Source organism: Panthera uncia, chromosome B4 (assembly GCF_023721935.1).
Source record: "Panthera uncia isolate 11264 chromosome B4, Puncia_PCG_1.0, whole genome shotgun sequence".
Lineage (NCBI taxonomy): Eukaryota > Metazoa > Chordata > Mammalia > Carnivora > Felidae > Panthera > Panthera uncia.
In genome coordinates, this window is record NC_064809.1 from 27,389,547 (window position 1) to 27,411,382 (window position 21,836).

Consider the following 21,836-nt stretch of genomic DNA (forward strand, 5'->3'; position numbering starts at 1 on the left):
TAAATGTATGCTGTTTATTTTCCAAACAAACTGAGGATTAAAAAAAAAATCTTTATTTCTAGTTTAATTCCACTGTAGAACATATATGATTTCAATCTTTTACATTTGTTGAGATTTGCTTTTTAGCTCAGCATATGTTCTATTTTGGTAAAAGTTTCTTGTATACTTGTAGTGTATTGTAGTCTGCAAGAGTTGAGAATAACATTCTATAACAGCAATAGGTCAAGTTGGTTAACAGTATTGTTAAACATCCTATAACCTTTATGATTTTTAAAAATCTGCTTATTATATCTAGTGGTTCAAAGAAGGTTATTAAATTCTCCAAATAGGATGGTGAAATCATGATTTCTCCTTGTCCAGTGAATTTTAGCTTTACATATTTTGGAGTTAAATTGTCAGGAACATACAAATTTAGAACTATTCTGTCTTCCTATTGAATTGACCCTTTTATCATCATAAAATTCTCCCTTTATCTTCCATAAAACTTCTTGCTTTAAAGTCTACTTTATCTGATATTAATATATCAGATTTCCTTTAGTGTTTGCACAGTGTACCTTTTCTTCCCATATTCTTCTATATAATATATCTTGTGCAAACTAGATATAGTTGGGTCTTTTTTTTTAAATGTAGTTCAAAACTTTTTGGCTTTTAGTTGGAGGACTAAACCTATGTATATGTAATCAGATACTGATATTTAAAATACCCTATTGGTTCTATATTCATCCCATCTAATCTTTTTTCTTCTTTTAATTAATAAATTTTTATTACTGCATTTTATCTCTTGTTAGCATTTTTTAAAATTCCAATATAGTTAACATACAGTGTTATATTAGATTCAGGTGTACAATATAGTTTTGCACGGAATCTGCACCAGTTTGCATTCCCACCAACAGTGCAGGAGGGTTCCTTTTTCTCCATAACTTTGCCAACACATGCCATTTCCTATATTGTTGATTTTAGCCATTCTGACAGGGTTGAGATGATACCTCGCTGTACTTTTGATTTGCATTTCTCTGATAACGAGTGATATTGAGCATATTTTCATGTGTCTCTTGGCCACCTGGATGTCTTCTTTGGAGAAGTGTCTGTTCATGTCTTCTGCCCATTTTTTAACTGGATTATTTGTTGTCTGGGTGTTGAGTTGTATCAGTTCTTTACAGACTTTGGATATTAACCCTTTATTGGTTATGTCATTTGCAAGTATCTTCTCCACTTCTGTAGGCTGTCTTTTAATTTTAACGATTCTTTCCTTTGCTGTGCAGAAGCTTTTTATTTTGCTATGGTCTTAATAGTTTATTTTTGCTTTTCTTTCCCTTGTTTTAGGAGGCATATCTAGAAAAATGTTCTACGGTCAAAGGAGATATAACTGCCTATGCCCCCTTCTAGAATTTTTATGGTTTTAATTCTCACATTTAGGTCTTTAACCTATTTCAAATTTATTTTTCTGTATGGTGTAAGAAAATGATCCACTTTAATCCTTTTACATGTAGCTGACCAGTTTTCTGAAAATTTGGTGAAGAGACTGTCTTTTTCCCATTGGATATTCTTTCCTGCTTTATCAAAGATTAATTGACCAGATAATGGGTTTATTTCTTGGTTCTCTATTCTGTTCCATTTATCTATGTGTTTATTTTTGTGCCATTACCATACGGTTTTGATAACTACAGCTGTATAATATAACTTGAAGGCTGGAATTGTGATACCTTCAGCTTCGCTTTTTCTATTTCGAGATTACTTTGGCTATTCACGGTCCTTTGTGATTCCATATAAATTTTAGGATTGTTTCTGTTAGCTTTTTGTTCAAACATCTTTGTAGTTTCTCATGAAATTATCATAGAGATTACAAATACTTCCTTGAATTACAAAACTTGACTTTTACCACTTCCTATACAAGACAATAATTGGTTTAACTCCATTTATACCTATCTGCAATTTGTTCTACTGTTTTCATTTATTTCTACATATGTTTTAAGCCTGAAAGACATTGTTATTATGGCTTTAAATAGGCAAAAATCTTTTATATTTACTCACATATTTATGCTTTTCATTTTTTTCCCTAAAGTTCTATGGTTCCAATTGGGATCATTTTTCTTCAGACTGAATACCTTCCTTTAGTATTACTGTACTATGGTTCTACCTGTGGTAAAGTCTCCCACCTTTTGTCTAAAACTGTCTTTGTCTTCATTTAAAAAACACTTTGCTGGGCATAAAGTTTCAGGTTAGCAGTATTTTTCCTTTCTGCACTTAAACTTTAAAGATGTTATTACATTGTTCTCTGATTTTAATAATTTCTGTAGAACAATCTGCCATCAATCTTATCATTGTTCCTTTCAAGTTACTATGGTTTCTTTCCTTGGGTTATTTTAAGATTTTCTCTTTATATCTGCTCTTCCTGAGTTTCATTATGTTATACTTACATATGGTTTTCTTTATATAATATTGCTTGGAGTTCACTAAGTTTTTTTTGTATTTCTTGAATCTGTGGATGGCTATCTTTCATCAGCTTGGAAAATCTTTGGTCACTATCTTTTCAAATATTGTTTTTGCTTCTTCTTTCCTCCCAGTACTCCAATGATATGTAGATTAGGTGAAATGATTCAATCCATATGTCTCTTAACCTATTTTGTTCTTTCCATTCTTTCCCCCCACCCATGCTTCAACTTGTACATTTTCCATTGAACTGTCCTTCAGTTTACTAATTCCAGTTGTTTATTTTTTAACTGTGCTTACTTTACTATTAAACTCAAATCTTAATTTCAGATTACATTTTTTAGCTCTAGATCCCACCATTCTGTTGCCATTCTTTGTCTTTTCCTCTATTTAGCTGTTTCTTTTATTTCCTTTAATATATTCATACGACGATAAAATTGTTGTTTGATAACTCCTATTATCAGTGCCATTGGTGGATCTGCTTCTATTTTCTCTTCTTCCTTGGGCTGTTTGATAGATTTTTACTTTTCACATGTCATATAACTTTTTGGTGTATTCTTAATACCGTGAATGTAAGAAACATAAAACTGTGGTAGGTATTATTTTTTCCCAGTGAGGGCCCATCCTTTCCTATATTAGACAGGTAGGATGAGGAGATGATCTCTTCAATTTGATCAGTTTACTCTGGTATAAGATGTCTCAAACATGAAATCAATTGTGTGGTTTACAGCAACTGCATCCCACCACCATCCCATGTAGACTCTCTCCTAAGCACTATGAGATTACAGAAAATTTCTCTGTATATTTCCACCTCAACTTCCTAGCCTCCCTTCCTGCCCCAAGGTTCAGTTAACAACCCATGGGGGAAGCTAGCTGTATGTCTGAGGACTCTGGTTTCCAGTTCATCATGCCAGACTATATGACCATCAAAACACCAATGGTTTCTCTTTCCCCTAGTAAAGTCTTACCTCCATAGCAAGCTTGATCTTTAGCCAGTGTCCATTTTGGGCAAATACACTTAGGAAAAATGACTGTCAGTATTCTTAGCTCATATGGGCTCTTCCATTTCTGAAATCTCAGTTCATTTTGTCGTCTTTGCTTTCACAACTCTCTGAGATCTTCAATAAATATGGCTGTGGTTAAGAGTAACACAAATATTTTAAAACTCCCCCACTGAAAAATAGGCATATATGCCCTTCCCTCACCTTGAATATGGGTCACTTCTGTAACTTCTTTGACCAATAAAATATGGTGACTATGACATGACACCAGTTTCTGGACCTAGACCTTAAGACACTGATGAATTTAACCCCATATATCTAGGAATATTCTAAAATCACTGAACTGCCACAAAAGAAAGCCAACTATCCTGATCTGTTAAAAAATAGCAAAAACAGCTTTTGGTTTCATTAATTTTCTCTATTATTTGTCTGTAAACTTCTCTTTTATCAATTTCTATTTATTTTCTACTTTCTACTTACTTTGGATTTTATTTTTCCATTTTCTTAAAGTGAAAACTCAGAAAATTTTAGGCCTTTCATTTCTAACATTAGTATTCTAAAGCTATAGATTTTCCTCTAAGCACCGCTTTAAGCTACATGAATATGGTATGATGTGCTTTCATCTTCATTCAGTTCAAATATATTTTCTTATTTTCCTTGTGATTTCTCTTCGAACCATGGTTTATTTAAAGGTATGTTGTTTCATTTCCAAATATTTTGGGGAAGAATTCTAGATATTCCACACTTACTCATTTACTCATTTCTAATTCAATACAGTAATAGTGAGAGAGCATACTCTGTATGATTTTAATTCTTTAAAATCTTGTTTTATGACCTGACAAATGATTTACCTTGATAAAAATTCCACACATACTTGAAAAGAATGTGCATTCTCTTATTGAGTGCAGTATTCTATAAATGTCAATGAAGTCCAATTCATTAAGTGTTGTTGCAGATTTATATATTTTATTTGATATTCTGCCTATATCAATTGCTGAGAAGTGTTCAAAACTATCTATAACTGTAGTCACGTCTACTTACCCTTTCTTTTCTGTTAGTTTTTGCTTCAAATATTTTGAAGCTCCATTATTGGGCTCAAAGACATTTAGAATTATGATATCCTTTTGATGAGTTTGTTCTATCAGCAGAAAATATCTCTCAGTATCACTAGTAATATTCCTTGATTTGAAGCCTATTTTGTTGGATATTAATACAGGAAGTCCAGTTTTCTTAATATTAGTGTTGTCATGGTATATCTTTTTCAATTCTTTTAATCTGTGAGTTCATATTTGAAGAGGGTTTCTTGTAGAAAGTATGCAGTTAGCAGGTCTTGCTTTTTTATCTAGCCTGATGATCTCTGCCTGTATAGTATTCAGATCATTTACACTTAATGTAATTATGTTATATGGTTGAATTTGAATTAATCATCTTATTTTCTGTTTGTCCCAAACTGTTCTGTGTTTCCTTTTCCCATTTTTTTATTGCCTTGTTTGGAATTACTATTTCATTTCATTTATCATTACTATTTCATTTTATCTCCACTCTTGGCTTACTGGATATACCTGTTTCTTTTAGAATTATAATGGTTGCTCTGGTGTTTAAAATATAGACCTTTAACATATCACAATTTTTAAAAAATGTTTATTTATTTTTGAGAGAGCGAGAGAGAGAGAGAGTGAGCGCACAAGTGGGGAAGGTGTAGAGAGAGAGGAGGAGACACAGAATCCTAAGCAGGCTCTGAGCTATTATCACAGAGCTCGATGTAGAGCTCGAACTCATGAACTGTGAAATCATAACCTGAGCTGAAGTTGGACACTCAACCGACTGAGCCACCCAGGTGCCCCTAACATATCACAATTTAACTTATAATAATGCCATACCACTTCATGTATAAGAATTTTACAGCAGGATATATCTGTTTCTTCCTTCCCGTCTTTTGTGCTATTGTCATCATAGTCTAACTAGGGTAAGACTGTCATACTGGAGAATCCAAGTGCAGGCACTCTGGTTCAAAGATCTAGCTAAAACTAACTTTTGAGTGATCCTTGTCAAAATACCATAAAGCTGTCTTGGACCCTCCAAACCAGCCCACATTACAGCTGAATGCCCACCAACTAACCTCAGCTGATGCTACACAGTGAAGAATAACCACCAGCTGAGCCTTCCCTGTTCATTACCCACAAACATGAGGTACAACAAAATGGTTATTGTTTTAAGATTATAAATTTTTAGATAATTTGGTATGGAAACAGAGAACCATAACAGATTCTGGTACAGGGAAGTGGGGTCCCATAATAAAAATCTTAAAACATGTGGCATTGGTTTTGGGACCAGGTGGGAAGCAAAAGCTGGAAGAGCCTCAAGAAGACTGTTAATAAAAGCTTGAAGTACATTAGTGAACACGTTAACAGAAGGAAATTACAACCCCTCTTACACAGTGGTATGCAACACTTACTTGCATAACATAGAAAAGAGAAAATATACCCAATAAAGTGGTAGATTTGGGTAAGGAGATTTCTAGGCAGAAGATACAAAGTATTAGTTTCTTTTAGCTGTGTGTACTAACGTATACATAGACAAAGATGAGCTAACAAAAGAATTGTTTCATTTTCAAGCAGAATTTAGAGGAAAGATAAAGGAGCCAGGTCTTGCCCTTTCAAAAGAATAATCATCCCCATTCTCTCCAGACTGAAAAGAAATAGCTTCAGAGTAAATATCAAGTCTAGGGTTTGCTACCAGTAAAGCATGGTTTCAGGATAACAATTACAGTATGACTCTAAAAATACTGTAGTAGAAGTGGAAAATAATTTAAAGTTGTATCTAATTCAGTTCTAAAACTCTTAAGAATGTGCTTCTTAGACTATCTTTTCTAGATAAAAGGCCTCTAGGAATCTTGGAAGTATGCCTTTTGGGCTCTTTCAAATAGATAAGCTTCTAAGAATTTTATGGGTATTGTTTTATAACACATGGACTCTCAGTCTCAAGTAGAAAAAAAGCTTATCTTAAAAACAAATGTGGGTGTGGCTTCCAAAGGTGTGGATTATAATTTGACACATCAATGCCTCATAATGATTTTAAAGGAATTATGTGAAATTGGATTGAAAGCAGGAGAGAGAATACAAAATGAAAATACACTTTTAGACTCTCAGGCTTCTACAAACAGGAAGCAAGGCAGAAAAGACCACCAATTATAAACATGAACCATTTCTTATAGAAAAATAAAAATGACAGAATTTATAGGTAAGGCCAGAAGTCATGGATAATCATTTTCAAGGATTAAGAATGGCTCTACTAAAGAAACTGTCAACATCAGAATTTCAAAATTACTATGGACCAGTGAAGGTTACATGCCTCCTGTTTCCCCATTTTTGAATGGAATGCTTACCACAGTTACTCTATGTCTGCGTCTCCGTTATTTGTTGAGTAAATAACTTGTCTCTTGCAAAGAACTACATCTAAGGAGCTACATCTGGGACCTGATTTAAATGACAATATCCTGGACCTTAAGCTTGAGGCTACAGCCACAGTAGGGTAACAATTCTGCATTTTTGGAAAGGATTGAATATATTTTCAAAGTAGAAGGAATGTAAATAATTTGTGGGTAGAGGGTAGATGGTGATAAATTTAAAATGGTCACAAATTCTCTGATACTTCTTCTATTGAGAGGTGATGACTATAAACCCTCTCACTGAAACTGAGAGGACACTGGGATTGCTTTGATCAACAGAATATAGAAGAGATGTGGTGCCAGTGTCCAGTTTTAGGCCTTAAGATACTGGTCTTTCTACTTCCTATCTCTTGGAAAATTCTCTGTACAAGCGCCCAGCCAAAATATTAGAAGTCTGGCTACTTTAAGACTACCATGCTAGAAAGGTCAAGCAAGTCCAGAATTCCACCTCTGCCCAGGCACCATATATATCTGTAAAAATATCTTGGATCCTACAAAGCAATTCATCCACCAGCTAAATACTATCCAGTGATGTCATTCAATGCAACAAAGAACAGAAAAATCACCCAGCTGAGATCTGCCTTAATTGCCAATCCACAGAATCATAGCTATATAAAACAATTGTTGTTTTAAACCACTAAGTGTTGGGGCAATTTATTATGTAATAACAGATCATTGCAACAATGATTTTTGCAATTTATTTAAGTTGTTACAGAGGTCACAATGTCCTGCCACCACCTTCTACAACCCTACTGGAAGCAAAAGCCTAAATCAAGATATTATTCAGAAGTAATTTGCAAAGTTAATTATAAGGTAAAATTATTTCTTAAAGATAAAAAGGCTAACATTCTCAGGGATATTATAAAACAAACACTTTTCAGGGCACCTGGGTGGCCAACTCGGTTAAGCTTGATTTCCACTCAGGTCATGGTCCCACGGGTTTGTGAGATCAAGCCCTGTATCTCTGCACTGACAGTACAGAACATGCTTAGGACTCTCTCTCTCTGCCCTACCCCCACTCACATGCCTACACTCTCTCTCTCTCTCTCTCTAAATAAACACTAAAATAAAAAATAATGAAAAAAAGTGTTTTCCAAACATAAGAAACTTCAACTAAGTTACTGCAATTAACATTTTCTTCTTACTAAATAAACTATTGTACTTACATAATAAAGCCAAAAGACTCAGGCTCAAGCTGTCCTTTAGTTAATTTAACAAATGATTGTTCAGATACTTTCACATGACTGGAACAAGACCAGAATTACAAATATAAAATTGAACACTTGTAGTAGTATAAAGAAATTATTTTAAAGTATAAAGTAAAAAATACTGGTGTATTAAAATAAAATATGAGGTATAGAACAGCTGATAGCTGTTACTAAAGTGATAATATATACATATATATGAACATATACACATATACATACATGTGTGTACACGCAATTGTGTGTATGTATGTGTGTGTGTGTGTGTGTGCATTCAAATATTTATTTAAATGGAGGAGTGCCCTGTGCCAGCATGTTTACCACAGCACTATAAAAGCTAAAACTGGAAATAATTTAAATATACATTAATAAGAATATTATTTAAGAAGGGTATACAGAAGGGGCACCTGGGTGGCTCAGTCGGTTAAGCGTCCGACTTCGGCTCAGGTCATGATCTCATGGTTCATGGGTTCGAGCCCCACATCAGGTTCTGTGCTGACAGCTCAGAGCCTGGAGCTTGCTTTGGATTCTGTGTCTTCCTCTCTCTCTGCCCCTTAACCCCTCATGCTCTGTCTCTCTCTTTCTGAAAGATGAATAAACCTTAAAAAAAATTTTTTTTAAAAAAGAAGGGTATAGAGAAAAGAAAGACTTCAATTTTTTATTCTACATATTCTATACTTGATATTTGAATTGAATTGCTAGAATGTTTTTATAACACACATGTATCACTTTTGAAAATTTATAATGAAAACCACACTATTCCAAGTTTAATACCTATGGCCATGTTATACTGTCTTCAGAGCCTGAATGATCCCTTGGTCTAAGCACTGGAGAACAGCCAAAATTACTTCTAAGGGAGAATCATAACCCATCAGCACATATTTCTTCAGACTACCTCTATTCATACATGCTGGACAGTCTAATCTGATACTTTTCCTCCTCAGGCTCCCCAACATTCCTAAGAGGATGCCAATCATACTCCCAATCCAGCTATTAAAGTAAATGGCCCCATATCTAACCTATACCTGAGAATAATTACACTCCAGGTACTTGCCTGAGAGTAAAATGCTAAACTTAACTGTTACTCCGTTTTTTTACAAAAAGCTTCTGCAGGGCTGCTACATATCTATTTAGTTCACCCATTCATTATTCTAAAACTGCATGTCTGGATTAAGACATACCACCAAAGAGCAGCATTCTTGGCTTTGTCCTTTTATCGCTCTCCATCCTATTCACCCAGTATTATTGTACTTAGTAAAGCGCCTTTGATGTTAAGCCACTAGACTACACTGAAGGGAGGTTTAAGAAACAATTATAGAAAAGAGAGTATTCAGTTATTCACTACAAGGATGTTGTTGAGGTCAGAGTTGAATATGCTACTCTATGAATGAAAGCATATAGTTTTCTTTGAATTACAATTAGTAGTTTCTCCTAAAATGCTGACAAATTTTGATCTTGTGAACACTAGTAAACACATCTCATCTTAGAATGGTCTCTTTAGAAAATTTAGAGCAAAATTTGTGATCCACCTCAAGGAAATATAGGGGATCTTATGAGATACGTTGGTCCCATTTTATCACCTTTCTTATTTTTACAATACTGAGGTACAATTGCCATATCACGAAATTCACCTGTTGAAAGTGTACAGTTCAATTATGTTTTAGTCAAATTACAGATGTGTGCGATCATCACTACAATCTAATTTCAAATCGTTTCTTCCTTCACTTCTCAATATCCCCTTAAGTCTATGTGAAGTCAGTCCCTGCCGCAACCCCCCAAACTCCTCTGATCGGCTCTATTACAGACATTTCATACGAGTGGAATTTGGCATCTTTCACTTAGCATAGTATTTTTGAGGTTCATCCATATTATAGCACACATCACCATTTCAATTTTTTTTAATTGCCGAAGAGTATCCTAATGTATGGACGTACCGTGTTTTGTTTATCCATTTACTAGTTGATGGACATTTGGATTGTTTCTCATTTCTATTATGAATAAAGCTATTATAAACAATTGCAAATGAATGCAGAATAGCACCTTTGTAAAAAAACAATTGATGGACCAAAAATATAAGTATCTCTCAATTCCACTTTATTAACCTGCATGTTTATCATTATGCCAATGACATACTGTCTTGGTCATTGTCACTTGATATTGAATTTTCCACATGGGCAGTAACAAAGCCCTCCAACTTTGTTATTTTATTTATTTATTTAAAACTTTATTTTATATTATGTGTCCTAATGAATAAATACTATCTTAAATTATTTCTGACAGAGGACAGATATAAATACAAAACTAGAATAAACTTTAAAAATGTTTTCAAAGGAATATAGTCCTCTTAAGACTTGAAAGTGACAATCACTAATGCATTCTCCCAGAAATAACTGTGAAATTAAGTCTTCCCCAACACACACCCGTATCAACAAACATTTATCAAATGCTTACTAAATACTAGGCATGGTGCATAGTTAGGCGCTGAAACAATTAAGCACAGTCCCTCACTTAACACGTAAGTAGAGAATAATGGCACAGTGAGTTACAGCAACAATTGAAATATGTACAAGATACAGTGGTGGCAAGGACAAGGTATATTAATTTTATCTATCAAATTTACCTTACTTCATATAATCTTGTTTCTGAAAAAAAATGGCTTACAATTTCTGGTATGTTTTTAAACAAAGTGAGCTTGAAAACACCAAAGAGGCTAGTCCTTACAAAAGCTTGCAATAAGCAATCCTTTTATAGAGTTTTTCTCAACTAGTAAGATCTTTTAATTCAGTCTTTGTTTTTAAGATTACAAAAGAAATTTACATTAATGGCAAAATTCAAACAAAACATAAATACTTATAGTAAAAAGTGAAAGCCCCATTTTACCTTGAATCCACCCTACTCCTCTCCCCAGAGACTTCTATTGTGCTTGGGCAAATTCTGTTTGCTCAGAGCTACCTAAGATGCAGACAGTAAGAACTCTTGAAATCCTCACACAAATCTCAAATCTTGTTTTCAAAAAGAGTGTCAGCCTCTTCCCCACTACACATGACATCAGTACAGCTAGCAAGACTTGAAAATTATTCTTCTTCCTTCTATCTCCCATCCTATGCTTTAGAAAAGGTGGAGATGAAGAGAAAAAATGGACATAAGCAACAGACCTAAACAGTGTGTGTATAAACTTTATAGTAAGATCCTGAAACTTGTCCTATAGGAGATTTTTAATAAGTATCCTTAAAAAAGAAAAGAAAAGAAATGAAGGAAGCTAAAAGGAAAGGAGGAGGGAGGAAAGAAAGACAAGCAAGCGGTCAGGCAAGCAGTGGGCATTTCCAAAGTCAAATACATCTGGGAAACAGTGGGTTAAATAAAATATCAATATGCACTGAGATGCTCCCACCTTTCACAACATTAGCTAACCACCAAACTCTTTAATCACGGATCACCTAGTGATATCTTGAAAGACACTAGATTGAGGCAAAAATATAGTGTAGGAAATAAGCACTGGTTATAGTTTCCCTTCATCATTCCCTTCTTTATCACACTGGCAGCAACAAACGAGATATGCAGAAATATGCACAGAACCACATAAATATGCTAATGGCCAAAAGACTAAAAAGTAAAGTCAGCAGACTGTCTTAAGATTCTATCTTTACTATGTTAGAGAAACTGGCTTCATTTCTTTGTTGTGTTGTTTTTCCTTTGACTGTTTATGCAATAAAAGAATAAAACTAGAGATAGAAGTTTGGCTGTAAAATTAAATGCACTAAAGTGTTTGCTTTTAATAGTGAGTAGTAACAAGTAAATCTAATCAAAGGGTCTCAATGTAAATTCTATGCATACTTTAATTTGCTTTTACAAAACCAAAAAATTGGATTCATTTGTGATATTACTACAGTAACTGCATTATCATAGAAGAATCTTCAAGAGGTTAATGAAAAATTGTGGTGAAGTTAGATTTTTATGAGTTACTATAGCCACCTACGTCTGTGCAACAAAAAACAGTGAATTTGGATCTATCTCCTTATATGTTAGACTTCCAATCATGATATAATTCAGCAATGAACTCTGTTAAACTTGCCATTGAGACTGGAAGGAGCCTTTATTACCAAAGTATAATCATGAATGATAACTTTCCAATATGTATGCTGTCTAACCACTGAAATTATAATTTGGGAGGACTTCCTACCGACAGGGATCCTTATGGTAACTAACAGAGTTGTATGTCCTCAGTGGAAGCTATTCTGAAATTTCACTTCACTAAAAAAATGAGTTAATAAACTGTCAATGGAGAAAAGTCTCCATCATAATACTTAAGCTCTTTGGTTGTTGTTTCTTCACTGTGGTTGGGACAAGAAGTGTGGTAGCTATCATGGATATTTATAAATGTAAAGTAGCCTCACTTCTTTTTTTTTTTTTTTTAATGTTTATTTATTTTTGAGAGAGACAGAGAGAGAGATAGCATGAGCGGGGAAGGGGCAGAGAGAAAGGGAGACACAGAATCTGAAGCAGGCTCCAGGCTCTGAGCTGTGAGCACTAAGCCTGACACAGGGCTCGAACCCACCAACCATGAGATCATGACCTGTGCCAAAGTCGGTCACTTAACCGACTGAGCCACCCAGGCGTCCCTAGCCTCACTTCTTTTATATCTAAAATCCAATCATTTATCTAATATCCAACACAAGCTTCTTCAGTGAAACTTCTCACCACTCTCTAATTCAAGTCAAAATGATTTCTCCTTCCACTAAGCTGCATGCTTCTTGTTCAAGACTCTCACTTAGCACATAACTACATTTAATGTACCTTAAATTGCTGTTTAACTTGACTACTGTATGTGTTCTATTCATTGAAAAGTCTGAAAGACTTTAGGTAGGAGGACCAAGGCTGTGCACATCTTTAGAGAACCCACAATACAGCCACGATGCTGTTTCTATTAACATTCTATCAGTATCTCTTGATGATTAATATTACTGTTCAGTGCTTTGTGATGGTCTTAGGAATAGATATTCTTTAGGAGAAAATATAAGCGGTTTTCCATTATGAGAATAGTGAATGGGCTTACTGGTTTTAGGAAATGTTCATAAACTACCTATAATTTAAGTAACTTATGACTAAATCTCATTTTTTTCTATGACATAGGAATGTCATGGCTAGACGAGAAGATGTACACTTTTTATGGCCTTGGGCACAAAATGCTTTGAGGGAGTTAACTGCTTAATAACAAAGGACTCCGAACAGGCTCTATCATTAGAGACTAATAGAAAGGGTAAATGAAACATTATTAGACATGTATGTGATCATGCACATACAAAACATTTAAGAATATACAAAAGTAATTTGGCAATCTATTTCTCTCATTCAACAAACCATTACTGCAAGCCTACTGCATGGTGAGCTCTGTTTCAGACACTGGGGAACGAAAGGTGAGTGAAACATATCAAACATTTGTGTTGGCTCTTTAAGGCAGATCCAAACAGAATCAATCTAAAATTTCATCTACCTATCTCCATGTCAAACCATATCACACATAGTTAAGGTGCTTAAAAAATACTTTATCTCACTGTTTTAAGCAAAGCAAATAGTTTACTTTGACCTAAACAACAGCAAGCTTTAATTATCCCAGAAACTCCTTCAAAGAGACACTGTTTCATTTCTGTCTCCAAGCCCCAAGATTCCCAGGCTGTTGAATGAAGAAGAGAGATATGCTATAAGCAATACAAGCAAACTTACCCAAAGCTGTGTCTAAAGAAATGTTCCTTACCTACAATGAGGGCAGTGCTGGCCCAGGTACACCCTGCCCCTATCAATTTCTTAGCAGCTGCTGACATATTCTTATGCTTCACAGGAGCATGGCATTTTCTTCTAAAGGGAAAAGGCAAAAATAGAAAAACTTTTGCCAACCACAAAAATGTATATTTTAAAAATTGTGGAATAAAAATGAGCTGCTATATACTTTTAAAACCAGAGAAAAAGTAGAAAATAACAAGTACCAGCACCCCTCCCTACAACCTTCTGAATTGAATTGAGACAGAAATGGTACAGTTTCAGCTAAGCATCTTTATATCGGAGACAATTTAAAATGATCTAGCAATCGGGCAAGCTAAAAGTAACATGGTAACAGTCAAATTTACTCTTTTAGAACCAGAACCCATTTTTCAAGTGTGTTTTTAGAAGGAAAAATGCAACCTTTAATAGATCATGGGCTTTCATTTAACTAGAAATATACTACATCAGGAATCAGATTTTAAAATCTACACAGTTAATCTGACAACAAACTTGGCTGCTGAATTTGATTTTTCAAACTAATATGGTATGCTCTGTTCTTGCGTTAAATCACAGGGATTTCTTCTGGGATTGCAAAGGAATGAGCATTTAGCCCATCTCACGAAGGAAGGAGAGATTTCTAAGCTTTAAAAACAGGAGGTTCGCCTACATGATCACCTGGGACAAACTTGGCCAGAGCAAGCAGGCTAGAAGGTTATAGGAGCCTGGGAATGTTTAACATCAAGAAAGAAACTACAGCTCAGTAAGATCAGAGGGAATTACACAGGAAATGTGAACAGTAACCCTTTCATATCTCTGTACCCCCTCCCACTGCCTGTGATAAATGGAGTCCTGGAGCCGCCAGCTATGTGAATACACAAACCCAACAGCAGAAGGGGACTGGGAAAAAGGAAAGAAGCCATTTTATATAAACACGCGTGCGTGCACACACACACACCAGCAAAAATTCATGACATGATAAAAGTATGCTGTTCCAGAAAACTGCCGTTAGCCTTTCTAAATGCCACGTGTGCACTGTATCACTGCCTTATCCAACAGAGTCCTAACTAAAAATTCCAAAGAAACATGAAGAATCAGGCAGGAGTGGGGGGACAGAATAGTTGGCAGACGCATCGTAAGTAGGGAAACGTGGCTCCTCTGAAGCTGACCAAACAAATAAGTCTCCACCCTGGCTTATGTTTAAACATCTTGTTCCTAGTTGGTCTGTAGGGAAAACATTCTTTCCACAATAAATAATGCGCAACTGAATCAGAAATTCCTACTCCATCCTTTATCTACTCTATGTAAAAGTTCTTCAGTATTATAAACCAGAAGCTCAGAGAATTCAATTAATTGTGAACTCTATTTAAAAAAACAGTTTAGAGTCAAGGCAAATTAAAGTATTTCTTGCTTCTAATTTGAAAAAGCAAATGTGACTATGCAGATCCTAAACTCCTCTAGAGACCTCTGGGTTGGGATCTCAAGAAAATAAGCAGCTCTTACCACAACTGCCTTTCAGAAAAGAGGAAATGCTCAGTTTCTATAAACAGGTGAGTTTAAAAGAGATTAATTAAAAACAAACAAACAAACAAACAAACCCACCCATCGTCCTCAGACTGTAAGGTACTGGGGTGGGGCAGCAAACTAAATAAAGAAAAAAGTGATATTTCCAATGGGCTAAGATTAAAATATGGAATGGAATTTCATAGGTCACTTTGGAGTAAGATTTAACTTTTTTCATTGGTATAACTTCAGGACAGAGATGGTTTGCCACAAACAGTAGGTTAAGAAATAAATGGAAGTAAACACGGAGATGACAAAGCAAACCACCAACAAAAGTCAAAAGGGTTATAGCTTTTTAGAACTATCCAGAAGAGGAACAATAAAACCAGAGGATTTTTTCCCCCCAGCAAAGTGCCTCCTCCAAAGTATACATCTTCTTCAAGAAACAGCCTATACCAGTAGTGGTTTTGGACAATAAACGGCAACATCAGTCAGATGGCAAATGAGATTTAAACTGCAGACTTCCAAGTTCCCTTAAACATCTGATGTCTAACTTCTGGCTCACAGAGAGGCAGTCCCACACCTGTGCAACAAGCTAAAGCTGATTGTCCTTTCCATGGATTTGGAGTTGCTATAACATTTATGTTGGTTGAAACATTTGGGGAATGACAGGGAGCAAAAAATAATAAACAAATTCTGAATAAGAAACCAGACTTCTGAGCGGGCTTTTAAGTAAAGATCACCTCCCCATTAACTGAGGACCCTGAAGTGCACTAAATGGAACCTCAGTGCAACTATCTCCCCGTCTGGAAAGGAGAGCTTACTTGTAGCGCTTAACCATTGTTTACTCATGTCTAGTTCTGATAAACATAAAAACCTCATATCCTCATTGAATGTTATTTGGGAATCTCAAAATAATTTAAGTATTATAACCAAAAAGACACCACAGCAAGATAATTCGATGTTTTTTTTTTTCAAACAATGTCCCTGCTACGACAGAATTTAGTACAAATACTTTTTAGGTAGACAGATGTTAACTTACATGTGTTTACTTTTATCTTGAAGACAAAGAGATCAAAAATGTCTGTGAACACTAATGTATAATGACAATGACATGATAATTATTGGGACCTTCGGCGTGTCTCCTTTCCTGAGAGATACTGTCCATGATCTTTTCAGTTCTTATGCTGGGCCTGAAGAAATGCTGACTGATACATACTAGGCCTTCAACATTTGTTAAATAACTCAGCAAGAAGGTCTCTTTTTCTGCGTGAAAAATCACAGAGCCCTAATAGAGTACTCTCTTTCAAGTAATAAAGGATAGAAGCAACAAGCAGGTTAAGTCTTCAATACAGAGGCAATAACACAAGAGGCAAAACATAGACAAGCCTTGACAAGAGTTATGATCATAAAAACAGTAAGAATATCACCTAATATTTGCACATTTGTACAGCACTTCCCAATGTATAAAATGTTTTATGTAATTTCAACCCCACAACTTTATAAAGTGGATACTATTAACATGATTGAAACAGCATAAAGTGGCTTTTTTGAGGTCATCCAGCTAGTTAAGCAGCAGAGCGGAGATTTAAACTCTTCCAAAAAGCTATCCCACTCATTAAAAACTCTTTATTTTGTCATGAAATTTTGAAAAGATCTTCCTCCAAATTCCAAAATCAGGGTATACATAATAAGCACCACCCTTTTCCCCTCTCAAGCCACTCAATATCACTTCCTTTACCAGTTCCCATAAAAATTCTCAGAGCTCCCACTGCCGCAGCCTCGATTTCCTCATACCAGAATGATGAAGGGCAAAAGTGAAAAGCAACTTTCAAAAACAAACCTCCTTCCACCTGGGTGTTGTATCCTGTAACTGTTCCCCAAAATAAGGACACTGTCACAGGCATAGGTTTTAAAATCCTTAACTACTGAGGAAACGTCTGGGGTTGTCTGTTCTTCATTTAGAATGAGTCAAATATGACACACACTACCTCTTCATTCCTAAAAGGTGAGGAGTCACCCTCACATTCCCAGCCTTGTGGCAGAGACAGCTGTTCCAAGGACTTGGCTGACTGAATAAGAATAACACAACTCACAGAACTACAAGTTATACTCTTAGCAACTTTTAAAAATCATTCTAAATGTGTATTTTTGAAGTCTTATTAAAGAATGATAAACTACTGGGGCACCAGTTGGTTGAGCGTCCAACTTTGGCTCAGGTCACCGTCTCACAGTTGTGAGTTCGAGCCCCACATTGGGCTCTCTGCCGTCAGTGCAGAGCCCGCTTCGAATCCTCTATTCCCCTCTCTCTCTGTATCTCCTCCATTCATTCTCTCAAAAATAAGTGAACATTAAAAAAAGAAAAGAATGATAAACTACTGGCATTAGTAATTTAATGTAAATGTGAGGTATAATGAAGGTGAAAATTTATTGATATAAAACCAACTATTTCGACTTACCTCTGAAGCTCTAATTAAAAATCTCTCCTCCAAGGCTCTTCCTAACTTCTAATTCTTGTCTGTGCTATACTGATGCTGGCTTCAAAATTCTACCTTTCCCTCTAGTTTATGACCATAACTTAGATTTGAAGATTATTAAACTAAATTATATGAAAAATGCTAAATATCTTATCCAGCGCATAGTAACAAGTCAATAAATGTCAGCTGCTATTAGTAACATTATTGAAGAATTAAAAACAAAACATACAATGGAAGGCCATATTTCAAATGAACATGCAAACAATACATTCTGTGGATTATTTTTTAAATATTTATGCAAAACATAAACAGCTGTTCAATGCATATAAATATATGCATATAAATATTAAAAAAAAACAGTTTGGAAGAATAAATGGCAAAATGATGACCTCTGGGAGGATTGGAGGGTGGTGGTCAAAGGGAACTTTTTAAACAAGGGTATGTATTCCATCTGTAAATAAAATTCAGTTTTTGAAAAGCAAAATAGAAAATACATTTACACAAAATATCTTCGTAAGTTTCTTCAATCCCATGGTTGATTTCAGTAGTACATGAAAAGTTTACTTTTATTTTTAGTTAATGTATTCAAATGATGTCTAAAATCCCATTTTCTTTAGTAAGACCATTCAAACTTTGTTACATACTGCTTTCTATAATCTTCCTAGTGACATTCCTAATTGCTATATTAAAAATACCTGCTTGTGCAAGAAAAATATATTTTATTAAGTTTTAGAACAACTCAATGTATTTAATAAAGGGGCAAGGAGTCTTTCAAAGTCCAGGAAGCCATAAATCAGAACTTCTACATAAAAAGACTACCTTTTCCCCTTAAATTTGCTATGTGTTTACATTTAATAAACCACAGACAAAGAGTCAAGTCCTTGATTCTATTTAAAGCCAAAGGGCTGCCTATTTAAAATCACCATAACAATCTCAAATGTCCTGAGTGTTGCTCTAATTAAAAATCTCTCCTCCAAGGCTCTTCCTAACTTCTAATTCTTGTCTGTGCTATACTGATGCTGGCTTCAAAATTCTACCTTTCCCTCTAGTTTATGACCATAACTTAGACTTTTTCATCCCATTCTTTTTTCCTTCAGATCATCTAGATTTGAGCCTATAAACTGTGGGCAAACCAGGTCACAAGAGCTCTTATTAACTCCCTCAGTGCAGCAAATAGCAGGCCTCCTGTGGTTCAGGCATGGAGGTAAGCCACATGTGCCACAGACCCAACCAGCCTGGGCTCCTTCAATTTACAAATCCAGTTTATAAATTAAAGGCCTCCAGGGTTGTAAAAAGAGACCCACATCTCAACGGATGAGCGTTAGAGAAAGTAACCTCTTCCTTGTCCAGGAGACACTGGGCTGAATAGGAAATCCCCACCTCAAAGAGCTGTGGGATTCCATGATTGTGGGAGGCTGTGCAATCTCTTTAGATATATTCAAAACTCAAGAAAGCCCTTTCCTGTAAATTAATGGGATAGAGTATTTGATCAAAAGGTATCTTCCTCTAATTTCAAATAAAATATTCTACTTATAGGGGCGCCTGGGTGGCGCAGTCGGTTAAGCATCCGACTTCAGCCAGGTCACGATCTCGCGGTCTGTGAGTTCGAGCCCCGCGTCGGGCTCTGGGCTGATGGCTCGGAGCCTGGAGCCTGTTTCCGATTCTGTGTCTCCCTCTCTCTCTGCCCCTCCCCCGTTCATGCTCTGTCTCTCTCTGTCCCAAAAATAAATAAAAAACGTTGAAAAAAAAATTAAAAAAAAAATATTCTACTTATAATTTGTAGCTGGTACAGGGTAATTCCAATAATAATTATAATAATATACAGCTTTATTTGTAGAAAATGAAAAGCACATGTATCAACAATGTTTATTCTTCTCCTGGATGCTCAGCTATGACTCATTAATATTAAGCTGCTATACCTACAAAAACATATGATGGTTCCTCCAGTAGTTGATGCTCTTAATTTTTAACACCTTAACTTTGCACAGTAGAACTTCGAACTTTGGTAAAAAGTCCTAGATCTACTATATACTAATTGTCATTGGTCAAGTTACTCGAATGCTCTATGCCTCAGTTTCTAGACTAATGTAAATACTTACCTTAAAGGACGACTGTAAGGATCACTTAACTTGTTATACATAAAATACTAGCATGGTGCCTGACACAGAGTAAAACACTGTACAATTTTTGGCTGTTATTATTATCCTTACCATCAGAAATGTATAGCTCTTGGAAAAAAACAAATTTAAGCACAGATCACTGCAACCATTGAAGAAATAGGTTCTTTGAGACTGTTTAGTTCTATTAGAACACATTCAAAGTTCCCTACATCATTCTCTCCTGTGCATTCTGATGATTTATTCCCTCCAAATGCTTCAGCGTACCCTGTGCTCTAGTTATCCATTTATTCATCTCCCTCTGGACTATAAATGTCTTGAGAACAGGGATTCTATCTTACCTTGTAGTCTCAACATCTAGCAGAGAGCCTTTCGGAGAGCAAATGCTCTATAAAAACTTAAATGAAACATACCCTTAGCAATTTAACCTCACAAGCCCTTGGCCATGACATCAACTTCCTCGTGCAGAGCTGTGTTTTGCAACTCTTTATTCAAATCACCAAACAGAAGGTATATAACCTTTTACACGATAAAGACATACAGTACCCCTCTATGTACAAGCTGAAGAGGAATCCAGTGTCCCACAGAAGAGTCTAGAATTCAGGTTGTTACTATCAGTAATAAAGGTCTTCCTCTACCAAGAAAAAAAAAAGTATTAGCCATTTATCTGTCTACCTACTCAAGTTTAGTTCTTAAGGACAGAGGCTACTGAATGTTGATCTCTGCATCCCTAGGTGGGTCTACCATTCAATGGCACTTTATAAAAGCCTATCACCTGCATTTTTTATCCAAGCTTCTAGTTTATTTTGAATTTTACTTGAATTTATTCATGACATGTCTTTATTTACTAGAACAAAAAACAAAATTTCTGAAATGAAACAATTCTCTTTTTTTCCCTAGATGCTCTTGGTAGAGAGGGAAATAAAACCCCTCACAGTGATGACCACAGAGAAGAGAAGCAACCAATGTCTGCTGCATGATCTTTTCCATGCTGCTCTGGATGAAGCCTTTGTCAGTGGCTCATCCTCCAGAATTGAGCCAGAACAAAGCCTTTCTTCAAAAAGAGTCACCCTTTGACTGCGGTATAGATTGTATTCAGTCAGCACTGTTTCCTCACTCTTTCACAGCTGTGACATGTTCATTATTTCAAAATTCTATCTGCCCACCCTGCTTATGACCATGCCCAGTTTAGCTTATGACAAAAAGCCAGCTCGGGCAGCATCCTATTGCTGATCTCATGAAACATAAATTCAGCAGTAGCAGCCTTTTTACCACTCAGGAGCCCAGCAATGACAGACCTTCAGTGTGATCTTTAGCCTGATGTCTGAGTATTATCACACAGTGGGCCTACCTCCCAGCATTCTCAATCCGAAGCACACATTGCAATGTAAAAGGTAATAACTTTCTGGGAGTCTAGATAAATATCTTTCTCAGGGAAAAATAGTGATTTAACATTCCTCTGAGTCATTCTATTACCAAACTACTTCCAGGTGTTATAATTGGGACTCCCCACCACAACATGTGTCACTTACCTAATATTAGGTCAGAGCATAAATACACAAGTCACATAGGATCCCTTCTTCTAACTCTCCTACTCAAAGTAGTAAGATAAGTGATTTATTCCTCTTGACTTTGCAAGATGAAATTAAGATGACTTCTTTGCTTAATGAAATTAAAAATAAAAATGCTGTCAAACAGAAACTTCTTTGCTATCCTTGGTGCCCTGGTCAGTCATGGAGTTTTAAAGTTAGAAAGGATCCCAGCGAGTCATCTTCCTCATTTAACAGACCTAGCCTGAGGCCCAGGAAAGTTGAGTGGTTTGCCAGGGTCACACAAAAAAACAGAGAACCAAAGCTGGAAAAAGGCTTTCCTGCCTCCTCAGCCCATGTGCTTTCCACATA

The 21,836-nt window shown here is 35.7% G+C and overlaps 1 protein-coding gene across 9 annotated transcripts in view; it reads right to left on the reverse strand.

Moving 5' to 3' along the window:
- Positions 1 to 21,836, reverse strand: part of ZNF438 (zinc finger protein 438) — a 172,838-nt gene that overhangs the window by 95,598 nt on the left and 55,404 nt on the right. For 4 of the 9 annotated variants that reach the window (XM_049624767.1, XM_049624766.1, XM_049624764.1 and 1 more), the window contains one exon: positions 3,399 to 3,563. The exons of 4 other annotated variants lie outside the window; for them this stretch is intronic. The gene's annotated coding sequence lies outside the window, so the exon portion shown is untranslated. Of the gene's footprint in view, positions 1 to 3,398; positions 3,564 to 13,836; positions 14,499 to 21,836 lie in introns of those variants that run through there. One more of the 9 variants, XM_049624768.1, reaches the window with a different exon arrangement.